Raw genomic sequence first — 14,592 nt, forward strand, 5'->3', positions numbered from 1 at the left:
GATGAATGGATAAAGAAGAGGTGGTACATATACACAATGGAATACTACTCAGCCATATGAAAAGGGCAAATCCAATCATTTGCAGCAACATGGATGGAGCTGGAGGGTATTATGCTTAGTGAAACAAGCCAAGCGGAGAAAGAGAAATACCAAATAATTTCACTCATCTGTCGAATATAAGAACAAAGGAAAAACTGAAGGAACAAAACAGCAGCAGAATCACAGAACTCAAGAATGGACTAACAGGTACCAAAGGGAAAGGGACTGGGGAGGATGGGTGGGTAGGGAGGGATAAAGGGGGGGAAGAAGAAGGGGGTATTAAGATTAGCATGCATGGGAGGGTGGGAGAAAGGGGAGGGCTGTACAACACAGAGAAGGCAAGTAGTGATTCTACAACATTTCGCTATGCTGATGGACAGTGACTGTAAAGGGGTTTATAGGAGGGACCTGGTATTGGGGAGAGCCTAGTAAACATAATATTCGTCATGTAAGTGTAGATTAATGATACCAAAAAAAAAAAAAGGCAGTTCCTGTGTGGTGACCTCCAATGAGTTCTACACAAGGGTATATAGGGCATATAAAAGTGTAGGCAAAGGGTCTGTTTGTGTTTATACAGAGGATCAAAGCCTAATTGGGCTACCCCGGAAAATGAACTAAGATACGATCTGAAAAAGAACTTCTAACATCAGCACTCTCTGGAAGACTCATGCCAGAAGATGATCATCAAAAAACCCCAACAAAGATCCAGGCGCTGCTACAGCTGTAGATGCACTCATCCCACCAGCTCCTGGACTTGCCATGGGAATGAGGAAGGAGATATCTAAGCTGGCCTGTGCATACTTGAAAACAACAAATTTCACTGGATCTGTACTGTTGGAACTCAATCAAGAATTAGGAGAAGTGCAAATTGTAGCACTCCAAAATCTTACAGCTATAGACTATTTACTGTTAAGAGAACATAAGGGATGTGAACATTCCCCAGGAATGGGTTGTTTTAAACAGTCTGACTTCTCTCAGACTGTTCAAGTTCAGTTGGACAATATCCACCATATCATAGATAAGTTTTCACAAATGCCTAAGGTGCCTAACTGGTTTTCTTGGTTTCACTGGAGATAGCTGGTAATTACAGGCATGCTTTGGTTATGTAACTATACTCCTATTATGTTAATGTGTGTGCGCAATTTAAGTAGTAGCTTAAAACCTATACATGCTGAAGTTACTCTACAAGAAGATATGTCAAAGAAATAATCAATCTTCCCATGTTTTCTTCCGCCTGCTACTTCTATAGCTTTTCTTCTTCCTTCCTAATTACAACCCTTAAATAGAATTCGTGCCTCATATCAAATTTACCGAGTATAATAATTCTTCCAAGTGGTAAAGATACCTCAAGACAAATGCTGGGCATAGAAGCCACAGGGCATAAATCTGCAAAGAAGTAAAAAGCTAACCTTTTCAAACAATATTGCTTCTCTCTCACTTACCAACTTTACATTTCCCTGTATGGCCCCGGAAGATGACTGGTTAGCCAGAGACGGGTAAGATTCCTCAAGGGAGGAACAACCTAAGACAGGCACAGTCGCAGGGGGCCATCTGGTGAGAAATTGGGGATCAACAGAGGTGAGGCTTAGAACCTCACCCCCCCTGTTCTGAGAGAAATCTTCTGCATATGTGGATGTTTTATTGCCCTTGTGTAGCTTGGATTAACACATAGTCTACAGGCACACACCTGATCATCTACATTTGCTCTCTTACAACACTAAACTATGTTTTCTACCTTTATCTTGTATCTACCTACCACTTCAGCATTTTATTAAAAATAATAATAATAAAGAGAGAAATGTGGTATCCACATATAAATCAAGTATAAAAATCAAATGAGTATTCATATTTGAACTGACTCTTTATAGTTCATAATGCATGAGCAAAACCGAAAGTTTCTGTGATGACTGCCCTTGTACTGTTCACCATGTAACTTATTCACTATGTAAGAATTTGTTCTCCGTGTAAGAACTTTTTGTTATGATTCAGAAGATTGGAGACTGACGAAAACTAGGCTTGGGGTGGATTAATGATTGTGCATTGAGTATTGACTCCCCTATACAGAATTTTATTGTTGTTAACAACCATTTGATCAATAAATATGAGAGATGCCCTCACAAGAAAAAAAAAAAGTGCACACTTCCAATTGTAAAATAAGTAAGTAACTCCAGGATGTAATGTATAGCATAAGGAATATAGTCAAAATATTGTAACAGCTTGGTATGGTGATAGCTGGTACCTAGAATTATCATGTATATAAATGTTGAATGACTGAGTTGTACACCTGAAACTAATGTAATACTGTGTGTCAACTACCCTTCAATAAAAAATAATTATCTACAAAAAAAAAAAAAAAGCATAGTTCCCAGGATGTGCTTGGAGGACTCATATTTCACTTTCATTTAACCGTAACTGAAAGCATAGTGGAAGGTCAGAGGTTCAATTCTGCAGCAGCCAGTGCATTATACTGAGAAGTGTTATCCCCTGACCGTGGACTGTGAGCTCTTTAACTGTAAGAACTTGAAGTAGAGAGGGTGTTCTGTACATACGCTTGTCTCCTAAGGGAGACACTAGTGTCAGGTGGAGTCCAGTCTTCAGTGAATTTGATGCATCCATAGACCCAGAGCTGTTGCAGACGCCAAGCATTGACTCGCCTAGTGAACACTGAGCAGGAAGTCTGGTGTAATGCACAGCCTGCAGGCCTTTGTCACCTTCCTGGGACCACCTGGAGCAGCCATTAAGGTTCGTGGTCACTGGAAACTAAGCAGGTGAATTATGTGTCTATATTAGGTTAAATGGGGCGGCAAGGGACGGGGACTCTTACCTGGTAAAAAAGGTTAAAAAACCTGGACATGACCTCCCCCATCCATCCCGTCTATGAAGGTGGCTGAGCTCAGGGAGACAGGGCCAGGCCAGGGAAAGCAGCTCACTGAGTCCCATCTTGTTGACCAGCAGACACACAGAACCCCTCAAACAAAAGCACTCACCCCATCTTTGCTGTAGTCCGGATGAAGACTCCAGGCATAATCTGTGCCGGAAGGATGGTGGATTCACGAGGATTTGCCTGAAAGATGAAGATGACAATTAGCTAGTGTGTGAAGAAGTGTTTTGATGAGAAGAGGAATCTACAGTATGGTGCCTGTGTTAGGATTGTAATTATTGCAAATATTTGAACACGTGGAGAAAAAGTGGAAGGGGATACAGGGAAATGAAAATTAAGGTAGGTTGGTAGGATTCTGAGTGAACATTTTACCAATTTTCCTGATTTGTTTTATGTTGTTTGAATATGTTTAAATCTTTTCTGGCAAGGGTTTTCCATCTTCACAGCGAACCAAAGGAGCTGGAATTTCCCTGGAGAAATTGAAATAAGGAAGAATTTCTTTGTGGGATGTCCCTGGGAAGTGCTGATGGGAGAGTTGAGAAATCCCCCGGATGGGATCCCTCCTTCGCTGATTTGCTACTGGAGGATCCCCACACCTGCAGGTGGCAGTCCTGAGATAGAGCGCTCACTGGGACACGCGTGCCTCGTGAACTGATGACAGAGCCTTCAACAGGCAGGGTTGAGCAACAGGGAAAGAGCAACTTTGGCGACTGCCTCCGATCTCCTCAACATGCGCTGCCCCTGTTCCTGTAACTGTTGCAGGGGCTGCAAGCAGCCAGGAACCAGATTAATCAATCCCTGCTTAGATCAACTCAGTCCCTGCCCAGGACTCAGTCTAAGATGAGAACTTTGCAGAGACTCTCGCAGTCATGAACCACTTAACCCAAGGGAACACCTCTTGGGTGCAGAGAAAGGCATTAGGAGCAACTTTCCAGGGTGGGAAAGGGTTTTCTTGGCCCCACAGCGGCAGACCACCTCTGCACCCCCACCGGGCCATTCTCCTGCCGCAAGTTCGGTGCTCTCTAATGTGAGCCCCCGTTTTCAGATAGGGGAGCTGTTGCACTGTAGTGGTTCTGGTGCTTTGGATAGTGCTGTGGGCATCTCTGGTTAGACAGATGTCATTTTCCTGAGATAAGTTCTTTTAGAGTGAAAGGGCTCTTCTCCCAGGTGCACGGTCACTGAGAGCCTTGGAACGGCCAGGCTCCCTGGGAAGCTGGCACCATCACTTGCAAGCCCTCTGCACCTCATTTTCTCATTTGCAAACTGAGGATGTGAACATCTATCTCACATGGTTGGTTATGGAGATGAAGTGCCCTGATAAAGTGCCTGGCATATCATAGGCCCCATTAAACATTAATTCCCTTTAACATTTTAAGAGTCAACAGAGATAAAACACCCATTTGGTTCTCCTGCATTGCTTCCTGCACCTGGTCACGACTCACTCTCACTGCTGACCAGCTCACAGAAGGCATCGAACAACAGACCTCAGTAGCTCTGAAGAGCTGCGCACATTTTGGTGACTGACATCCCTCGGCGCGATGCTTAGGAGTGTTTCACAATAACTGTGGGGCCGCCTCGCCAGAACCAGTGTGAAATCCTGTAATTGCATCAGTCTCCTGGCCCTCCTCAGTCTCCAGGGCAGTCTGGCGTTGGTCCTGCACACTGGGCAAACCCTGGGACAAGGTGGCTGTTGCAGACCTCAGGCCCAGAGCGCCCCTGCCCTTGCCCGCTGCTGGGTGAGCACCGGCAGAGCCATGCCCCTTGGCCCACCCCTACCCACAAGCCCACAGGGCAGAGACAGGGGGAGGCTGTTCCCAGAGCTGAGGCTCAGCTGGATCTTCTTGACGGGTTGGGAATGACAGAGAGCAGAATGCATCGGTCACTTATGTCCTGGAATAGTGGTTAAGAGCTCGGGCTTTGACACCAAATGGACTCCAGTTTGGTGCTTGGCTGATTTCTGTCTTCCTATTGCAGAGTCTGGGCTCCACATCTGTCCCTGTGAAGCCAGCTGTTAAAATCTCCCACTTTGAAGCTTCCCACTACTGGCTCTCTCCCCCGTCCCTGTAGGGTGGGGAAGTTGTGCAGTTACTCCCTTCTGCACCAGCTCTCCACCCTTCTCTCCAAAAAGAGAAAGCATGGCCGAGGATTTATTTCTCTGCTCCCACCACTTTTACAAGGTATGTGATATGAAGGGACGTGTAAAGAAAACGTTTTTATGTTGAAATCATTTTAGATGTAGAGAAAGCTGCAAACACGGCACAGAGCATTTTGGTATACCCTTCACCCGGCTGCCCTCATGCTCATGTCTGACATAACCATGGCACAATGAAACTGGCACCAAGAAACCGAAGCCAAGCAGCTGGCCCTGATACAATACACGTAACTCTAGACTTCAGATTCACTTCCCCATTAGTGTCCTTTCCTGGGGCAGGATTCGATCCCAGCTCCCGTGCTGTGCTGGACTGTCTCCTAGCATCCTTCAGCCTAAGACAGTTCCTTAGTCTTTGTCTTTCATGACTCTGACACTTTTGAAGAATACTGATCAGTTGTTTTGGAAAGGATTTGGGTTTGTCTTATGTTTATTCATGATTAGATGTGGTTTTGTATTTTTGGCAAGTGCTATGAACTGAATTATTCCCCCACAACCCAAATTTGTATGTTGAAATCCTAACCCCCAGTGTGCCTGTATTTGCCCTTGAAAGAGGTAATTAAGATTAAATGAGGAACCCAAAGCTGATACCAGGGGTTACATAGTATCAATGGGTCTTATTGCTGATATTTTTTCCTTGATTGTTGGGTTAAGTATGTTTGAAGGGTTTTTCCACTATAAAGTTACTATGTTTCTTTTTGTAATTAATACATGTTTTGGGAGAGACACTTTTAGATTATGCCAATGTTCTGGTTTTTCTTGAACTTTGGTCACTAATTTTTGTATCCACTGGTGGAGTTTTTGTCCAGGGTGATTATTACTATGGTATGGTGTTCTCATGGTGATTTTATACTCACTTCTTTTTCTGCATTTATTACTTAGAATTTTTTTTATAAGGAAGAGAGAACTATGCCTTTTTGCCAGTTTACTTATTCAATTATTTTAAAATTACAGAATAGACTCATGTATGTTTACATTGTTCTATGGATTACAATTAAATATTGTTATTTATTTTATTGCTCAAATTGTTCCAGCTTTAACCTCTTTCAGGTTGGTTTCTGTGTTCCTTCAAGATGCCCTTACCCTTTCTGAGTACTTCCTGACCTTCTGGGACCACAGGATGGTCCAGGATCATCTTGTGTTTTTCTGGCTCAGACCTGGAATCAACTACCTCTTCAAGAAGCCCCGGTTCCTCTTGTCGGAGAACTGTATTTAGAAACCAGGATCTTGGTGTTAGGAGTGCTTGTTGCTTTAGGAGTGCCAGTGATAAAGGGACGTCTTTTCTTTCCAAAAAATAGTTTTCTTTGTTCCCAGTTCCCATAAAGCCTGGAGTTCTGAGACTTCTAGGAACCTGTGTGATTGAAAATAAGCCATCCTGTTACACTCTGGCTACCACAGAGACGAACCACTGGGTCAAGAAGGTCGTTCAGTCCCCAGTGGAAATGCAGACTGCCCTGGACTGTAGGATGACGGGATGTTGGAGCACCAGGTGAGAGCAGGGTCCTGGTGAAGGAGGTCGAGGAGTGGCCCATGGCTAAGGCCAGTCTTGACACCAGTGACAGGGAGGGACACTGAAAAGGAAGTGGGTGTTCACCTGCGGCTGCCACGGCTTATCCAGCACTTCCCTAAAGCCAAGTCTACCTTCCACATTCCCAAAACAGAGGGTAGGCCTCCTTCGCTCTCTACTTTGGGAATGTAGAAACTATTGTGAGTATTTTGGGTCAGCAAATTGCTGAGAACTGGCAAAATTATCTAGGGAATAACTTTGCCAACTTACTTCAAGCTACCATAGGTCTAGAAAGCCACTTCCTAAAATGTGTTCCTTTGGTATTTCTGTCCCTTATTTGCCCTTCTCATATCATTCTGGTCCATTAATTGATCTTGGTTCCTTTCTTCTCTCAACTGCATTTGACCAACTATAAAACTCTTCTGATAACCTGTATTTCCTTTCTTCCTGGTGTTGTCATAGTATATTTCTCTCCGTTCATTTACTCTTAGTCTCTATGTGTCTGTATAGTTAAAGTGGATTTCACATAGACAATGTATAGTTGCACAAATGCACAAATGCATGTGGCATTTGTGGTGGCAAATCATGCTTTGTATAATTACATGTAATTATAATTATACTATATTATAATATATATAATGTATAATGTATATTACACATTTTGTAGTTGTCCCATAGTCCTTGGATATTCTGTTTTGGGGTTTTTTTTTTTTTGCCTCTGCTTTTTGAGGATTCTTTTCATATATCCTCTAGTAGAGGGTCTCCTCAGCTGTACCCAGTCTACTAATGAACCCATCAAAGGCTTTCTGTTTCTGTTACAGTGTTTTTTATCTCTAGCATTTCTCTTTGGTTCTTAAGATTCCCATCTTCAGCATGCATTGCCCATCAGTTCATGCATGCTGTCTACTTTATTCATTAGGGCCTTTAGCGTGTTCACCATAGTTGTTTTAAATTCCCAGCCGGATAATTCCAACATCCCTGCCATGTCTGCTTCTGATGCTTGCTCTGTCTATTCAAATTGTGGTTTTTTGGCTTTTCTTATGTCTTGTAATTTTTTATGATAGCTGGACATGATGTGCCAGGTAGAAAAAACTGCTGTAAATAGGCCTTTAGTGATGTGGGGGTGTGGTGGTGGTGGGGTGTCCGTAGCCCTTTGATGATGCTTTGTCTGCTGGCTGGCCTGTGCCTCTGGACGGTGAACTTCACACGTGTTTCTCATTTTTTTTCTCTCCTCTCAAGTGGGACAGGACAGCTAGAGCCAGCTGGAGTTGGGAATTTCCCTCCCCCAGGTCAGCCAGGCTCGGATGAAGCCCAGCAGGTTAGCTCCTGGTTAACTAGTTTGACCTCAGGGCCATGTTGAAAGCAGCTGCTCCTTTTCTCCTCCGGCTGCCAGAAGAGATTTTTCTCACTTACTGTAGGAATCTAGCCCAGCTCCTGGAGGTGTCTCATGCTATTTTGGGGGTGCCCTTGGACTGGGCCCCCTGGAGTTTTTAACTGTCAGAGGTGTCCACACTGAGCCTCCAGCAGGTCGCCAGTTAGAGGTCAGGCTTTCCTGCCCCAGCCCCGGGTCCTGCCGAGGTCTCTGCTCTGGTAAGTCATGATCCCCTCGACTAGCCCGCCTGTCTCTCCAGTTTTGATGGCCGGGGTTTGCCCTGTGACCTCACCTCTCTTATAGGCCCAAGCAGAGTTGTCCAGATTTTTATGTGTTGTCAGGATGGAGTGGTGACTTCCAAGTCCCTTCACATGTGGAATCAGAAGTTGGAAGTCTCCCTCTTTCTTCTTTGGCTTCTGACTGCCTTCCAAGGTTGGGCTCCCCCAACAGGCACCCCTCTTCCCCGATCCTGACCCTCTGAACATCCAGTGGACAGTCAGAGGGTTTGCAGTCTGAGGAGCAGGGACAAGGGCCTCACTGTCAGGGAGGCTAATTCACATGCTTTCGAAAGTGGGTAGAAGAGGTGAGGTCGGAGGGAAAGGGCACGGCCGGCAGGCGGAACAGCAGTTAGGTCTCCTCTGGACTCCTTCCCTGGCTCTGCCCCCCAGTCACACTGCCCCTGCAAGCTCTCTGGGTCTGGCGTCTTGGAGACCTGAATGACTTACCTGCTGAGCAGAGGTCTTCTTGGGCTATTTGAAAAGCTCACTGGGCAGCAATATTACCTGGAGACTGTGACAGCACATCAGTCTGTCTGACTCTGTTGGAAGGAGTTGGCACCTGAATTATCGAGTGTCTCTATGAATAGGACAGGAGCATGTGGCATTTGTGGTGGCAAATCATGCTTTGGAAAGCTGTCAGGATTCTCAGCATTGACAAAACCCTGGGGAAAGACCAGCCAGTTATCATTTATTTATACTTTCAAAGGGCTCTGGAAACACAGGTAACAATGTGGTACAACAGACCCTGTCATGTATTAGTAAACAGGAAGCCTGATAAGAGGAGGGCTCCTCTCTGCAGGGGTCATGGGGGAGTAACTAATGAGGCTCCCTGGGGCCCCAGGCTGGGGCCCTTCTAATGACTTAGTGAGGCTACTGGAGAAAGCACAGCACTTTTTCTCCTTTTTCAGCCACTTTTGTCCGAAGAACTTTAAGGTATTTCATTAGCAAGTTCTTAAAGCCGACATTGCTGTACCTGGGATGGACCCAGAGGGTGGATTTTAAAAATGAATTAAGATATTCATTGAAAGTCTATGAAATGCCAGTCAGTCACTATGGGGTGACTGGGAGCACAAGGACTAAAATAATGGTTTCTGGCATGTAGCTCACAGCCTACCTGGGTATTGCAGGTCAAGGGCAAAGGCTACTAGCTTCATCTACAAGTACTTGAGTAGTTGGGTATTGTGGGGAGCTTTAAAGGAAAACAAGTCATAGCCCATTTCTTAAGAGGCTTATATAGACTGGTAGGGAAGGAAGATATTTTAGTGGGAACACAGATAGCAGGGCTTTGAAGAAGGGAGGGGCCAGTGTAGGTTGGAGTTCAGAGGTCATGAAGAAATACTGGGAGATAACATTTGCAAAATGCAGGGTCAGGAGCCAGGCCAAAGACCAGAACTTGATATGAAGGAATAGGGAGGCACTAAGGGTTTTAGGAAGGAAGGGGGTTGTGTCAGTTTCCTAGGGCTGTCATACAAAGTACTGCAAACTGGATCACTTACCACAACAGAAATGTAGTCTTACTGTTCTAGAGGCTAGAAGTCGAAGATGAGGTGTCAGCAGGCCAGGGACCCTCTGAGACTGGACAGAACCTTCCTTGCCTCTTTTCAGCTTTGGGGGGCTGGCTGACCCTTCATGCTTCTTGACTGGCACCCGCGTCTCCCCCTTTATTTTCACATCATCTTGTAAGGACAGCAGGTATATTAGGTGAAGGGTCCTAGTATAACATCACCTTATTACATATACAATTTGTTTCCAAAGAAAGTCATATTCTGAGGTACTGGGGATTAGGACTTCAAGGTATCTTTTCTGGGGACATGATTCAACCCATAATAGAAGCAAAGTGGTGGAGTGGGAGATTGATGTTTAGTCCCAGTGGAATATGATCATGGATTGGATGGAGGCCTTCCTGCTGGGGTTGTGACAGCACCAAGGCCTGGGTGGGGGTTGTGGCAGGGGCAGTAGCTTGGCTGTGGGGGGCTCCCGTGGAGGAATGGCAAAGACGAACCTGAGTGTATATCAAGAAGGCTTGACTAGGTTTTAAATCCACATGATTAAAAGAATGCTATTTTAGTAATTGATTTTGATAAGCATTGTATCTGGAAGGATGAGTGTTGTGGGTGGGTGGTGAAGAGTGACATAGGTTTGGATGTAGAAGGCGGTTGGAGGGAAGGTAGTTGGAAGCCGTTACTCCGGGGTGGGAGGGGGTGAGCCTGGAGCCCTTGAGTCCTTGTCCCCGGACCTGGTTGTTTTCTTGGTTTGCGACCGAGCATCTGTGTTAGAAACTCTTCTGGCACCTCTCTCTCCCATAGGGTTGAAAGAAGTCCTAACAAATGAACATCAGGTGTGTTGTGTTGATGGTGTGGTGGCTCTTGGTGGGGATTATCATCTCCTTGAGAATGAGAGGAAAGTGTGTTAGGAGTTAGGATGCTGGAGGAGTGTATCAAGTTGGCCTAAAATGCTTGTTTCCAGGGTATTCTTGTCTTGCTGCCACACTCCAGGAACCCTCGCTTGCTGGGACTGGAAATACTTTCAGGTCTTCTAAAACTGAGGACAGCTGTTTTCTCAAAACACATGGACTTTGAATGTCTTAACTATTTTGTGCTGCAAAATCAGTGTTATGTCAGTGCTCGGTGCTTTCTTCTTGCTCGATTACCCATATGTGGTTTGACTCCGCTAGTCAGTCTAGTGCGATCTGGCTCACTTGAGCCGCTCATCACGTCCACGTTAGTGTGTGGGGGTCTGGTGGCTCTTCACTGAGCCTTCTTAGCCCATTAAACGTCATCAGGGGAAGAAGCAGGATTGGGCATGAGGACCTCTTAATTCAGTTTCCACTGGATGGACTTACTTATGGATCAAGGAACTTGGCCATTGGTGTGAGAAGTATTTCTGGGCTCCCGGGAAACACATTTCAGCTCAGCCAACTGTGAGTATAAGATACCTGGATGAGTTCACCTAGGACGCAGATTCTTCGGGGCGCTAAGAACGGACCGTCTCAGTGTGTATGGGGAAGAATATGGTATGGAAAAAGGAAGTGCTGCTCCGCGGTGGTCAGCTTGAGCCCAGCCTTGTGTGGCCCAACAACCTGTGTTTGGAATCTGCTTCTCCACCCTTCCCTTTGACATAATTAGCCCATAGGCTTATGAAAGCATATTTTCTTCATAACAAGGACACAACAACTTTCAAGAGAATGGGGCTGAAAGTATACATGTGAAGTTTGGCAAAAAATATTATTAAATTGATTCATGACATGACAAAACTCCAAATAGAATTCTTCCTTACATGTCAGGAAGAAAAAGGCAATTCTTAACCCCCCAGAATAATTGTGGCAAGAAAAAAAAGATTTCCCTTTATCCAATACTCCATAATCTCCCTAACTCCACAAAGAGGCTCTCCAAATAGTGAATACCTCAGAAAGACAATCAAATGAAAACATTCTGGGCCAGAGGTATTAGGCTTTTCTAAAATTCCCTAATACTTAATCAGTAAGACCTTTTAAAGTCACAACCCTTAATCTTCCGAAATGAGGGAGTTTAAACTTTTGAAAGACAATCCACTGGGTCACGCAACTGAAACCTATACTTTTGGTTTGGTTATCTTTAGAGGTTTCCTTTTTTCTCTACTGTCCAACGACAGCGATACCTCTTGAATGAACAGTTCAGTCGCCTGTTCAAGCTTCCGCTGGCTTCATGTGTGTCCCCATTGGCCCCAGCGAGTCACATGACCAAGCCCAAGCGGTCATTGTGGGAAGGGATTACCCAAGGGCACGCGCTAGGAGGTGTGATTCACTGGGATCATTACTATAACAATGTGTCACAGCTTTAAAAAGAAGTGCACTATTGTGGGCCTGGCTTTCATTTGCTTCAACTAACACATTACGCTCTGCTGTGACTTCGCTCATCACTGTGTAACTAGGTCCTGGCCAGTCTGCGAGAGTATTTTTTTAACCTATCCCACTTAAGCATCTATATCAGGAGTTGGCTTCTTTTTCTGTTAAGGGCCAGAGAGTAAATATTTTAGGTTTTGAGAGCCACACAGTCTCTGTTGCAACTACTAACCTCTATTGTTGAAGTATGGAATCAGCTATATGCAGTAAATGAATGTGCGGTGTGGCTGTGTTCCAATAAAACTTCATTTATGAAAACAGGTGGTGGGCCAGGTTTGGCTCAGAGACCATAATTTGCTGATATTCTTGAGTTATAAGTTTTAGTCTGCCAGAAAAGGTACATTATATTCAAGTACTGCTTTATATTGAATATAAACATTAACATATATATATATATTCTATATAATATATATATATTCCAGTAACTGCCTGAGTTCAAGCCACAGCCCTACCACTAATTGGCTGTGTGACCACAGGCAAGTTACTTAACTTCTCTGAGCTTTAGTTTTCTCATTTGAAAATAGGGATGACAGTAGTCCTACCTCATAAGGTTATTACGGTGACTAAATGAATCAGTTTATATAAGTACTTAGATTGGTGCCCAATTCATAGTAAATTCTCAGTTAAAATGGTGAAATAATACAGCATCTTACTACACTGATGGACAGTGACTATAATGGGTTATGTAGTGGGGACTTGATAATTGGGGAAATCTAGTAACCACAGTGTTGCTAATGTAATTGTATATTAATGATATCAAAATTTAAAAAAATGGTGAAACAAAAAAATGTCATAAAACTAATTCCCTTAAGTTGTAACTTTTGATTAGTATAGGAATATAATAGTTTCTAGGTTCATAGTATTATGGTATACAATTTTAACTTTAAACTGTTAGAACTAAATAAAGTCAGTAAAGTTGCAGGATACATAAATCAGCCTACAAAAAATCTGTGGCATTTCTGTACACTAACAACTATTTTTTTTGTAAAAAAAATTCCAGTGTAACAGCATCAAAAGGAATAAAATACTTGGGGAAAAAAACAGGCAAAAAATGAAAAACTACAAAATTTTGAGAAAAATCAAGCTACTAATAAATGGAAGGATAGTCTCATATTCATGGATTATTAGAGTATTAAATGTCCGTACTTCCCAAAACGATCTATGGATTCAACGAAATCCCTAACAAAATCCCAATGACATTTTTTTAGAAACAGAAAAACAATTCTCAAATTCATTTGGAGCCACCAAAGACCCTGGAAGGCTAAAGCAATTTGGAACAAGAACAAATCTGAAGGTATCATATACACTGATTTAAAACAATATTACCAAGCTACAGTAATCAAAACAGGATGGCACTGGCATGAAAACATATAGACCAGTGGAACAGATGAGAGTGAGAAACATAACAATAGTCAATATTTGACAAGGGAGCCAAGAATAATCAACAGGGTAAAAACAGTCTCTGATAAATGATATTGGGAAAACTGGATATTCACATGCAAAAGAATGAGAATTGGACCCTTATTTCACACCATATAATAAAATAAGAATAGATTAAAGACTTAAACATGAACCTCTGAACAAACAGAAGAAACAGCAAAAAAGCTTCTGACATTTGTCTTGGCAATGATGTTTTGGGATATGATGAGGCAACAAAAGCAAAAATAGACATGTGGATTGCATCAAACTAGAAAGGAAATCAGCAACAAAATGAAAGGGCAACCTGCTGAATGGGAGAAAATATTTTCAGGCCAAACATCTGATAAAGTGTTAATATCCAAACTATGTAAGGAACTCCCCTAACTCAATAGCACAAAAACCCCAACAGCTCGATTACAAAATGGGCATCCAAACAGGCATTTTCCAAAGAAGATACACAAATGACCAGCAGATGTATGAGAAGCTGTTCAATGTCAGTAATCATCAGGGAAATGCAAATCAACACCCCAATGAGATATCACTTCCTGTCTGTTTGGTTGGCTATTATCAGAACACCATAGGACAAGTGTTGATGTGGAGAAAAGGAAGCCTGTGTACATTGCTGGTGGGAATGTAGGTGGTGCAGCCACTGTGGAAAACAGTATGGAGGTTCCTTAAAAAATTACAACTAGAATTAACATTTGATCCAGCAATCCCATTTCTGGGGATATGTCCAAAATAATTGAAAACTAGATCTCAGAGAGAGATCTGATTCGCATTTCCATGTTCATTGTAGCATTATTCACAATAGCCAAGATATGAAAACAACTTGTGTCCTCTACAAATGGAAAAAGAAAATGCTGTAGACACATAACATGGAATATTACTCAGCCCTAAAAAAAAGAAATCCTGTGATTTGCAACAACATATATGGACCTTGATGTCATTAATGTAAATGACATAAACCAGACAAAGGACAAATAATGCATGACCTCACTTCTGTGTGTAATCTAAAATAGTCAAACTCATACAAGTACAGAGCAGAATGGCAGTTGCCAAGGGCTAGG

Source organism: Manis pentadactyla, chromosome 7 (assembly GCF_030020395.1).
Source record: "Manis pentadactyla isolate mManPen7 chromosome 7, mManPen7.hap1, whole genome shotgun sequence".
Lineage (NCBI taxonomy): Eukaryota > Metazoa > Chordata > Mammalia > Pholidota > Manidae > Manis > Manis pentadactyla.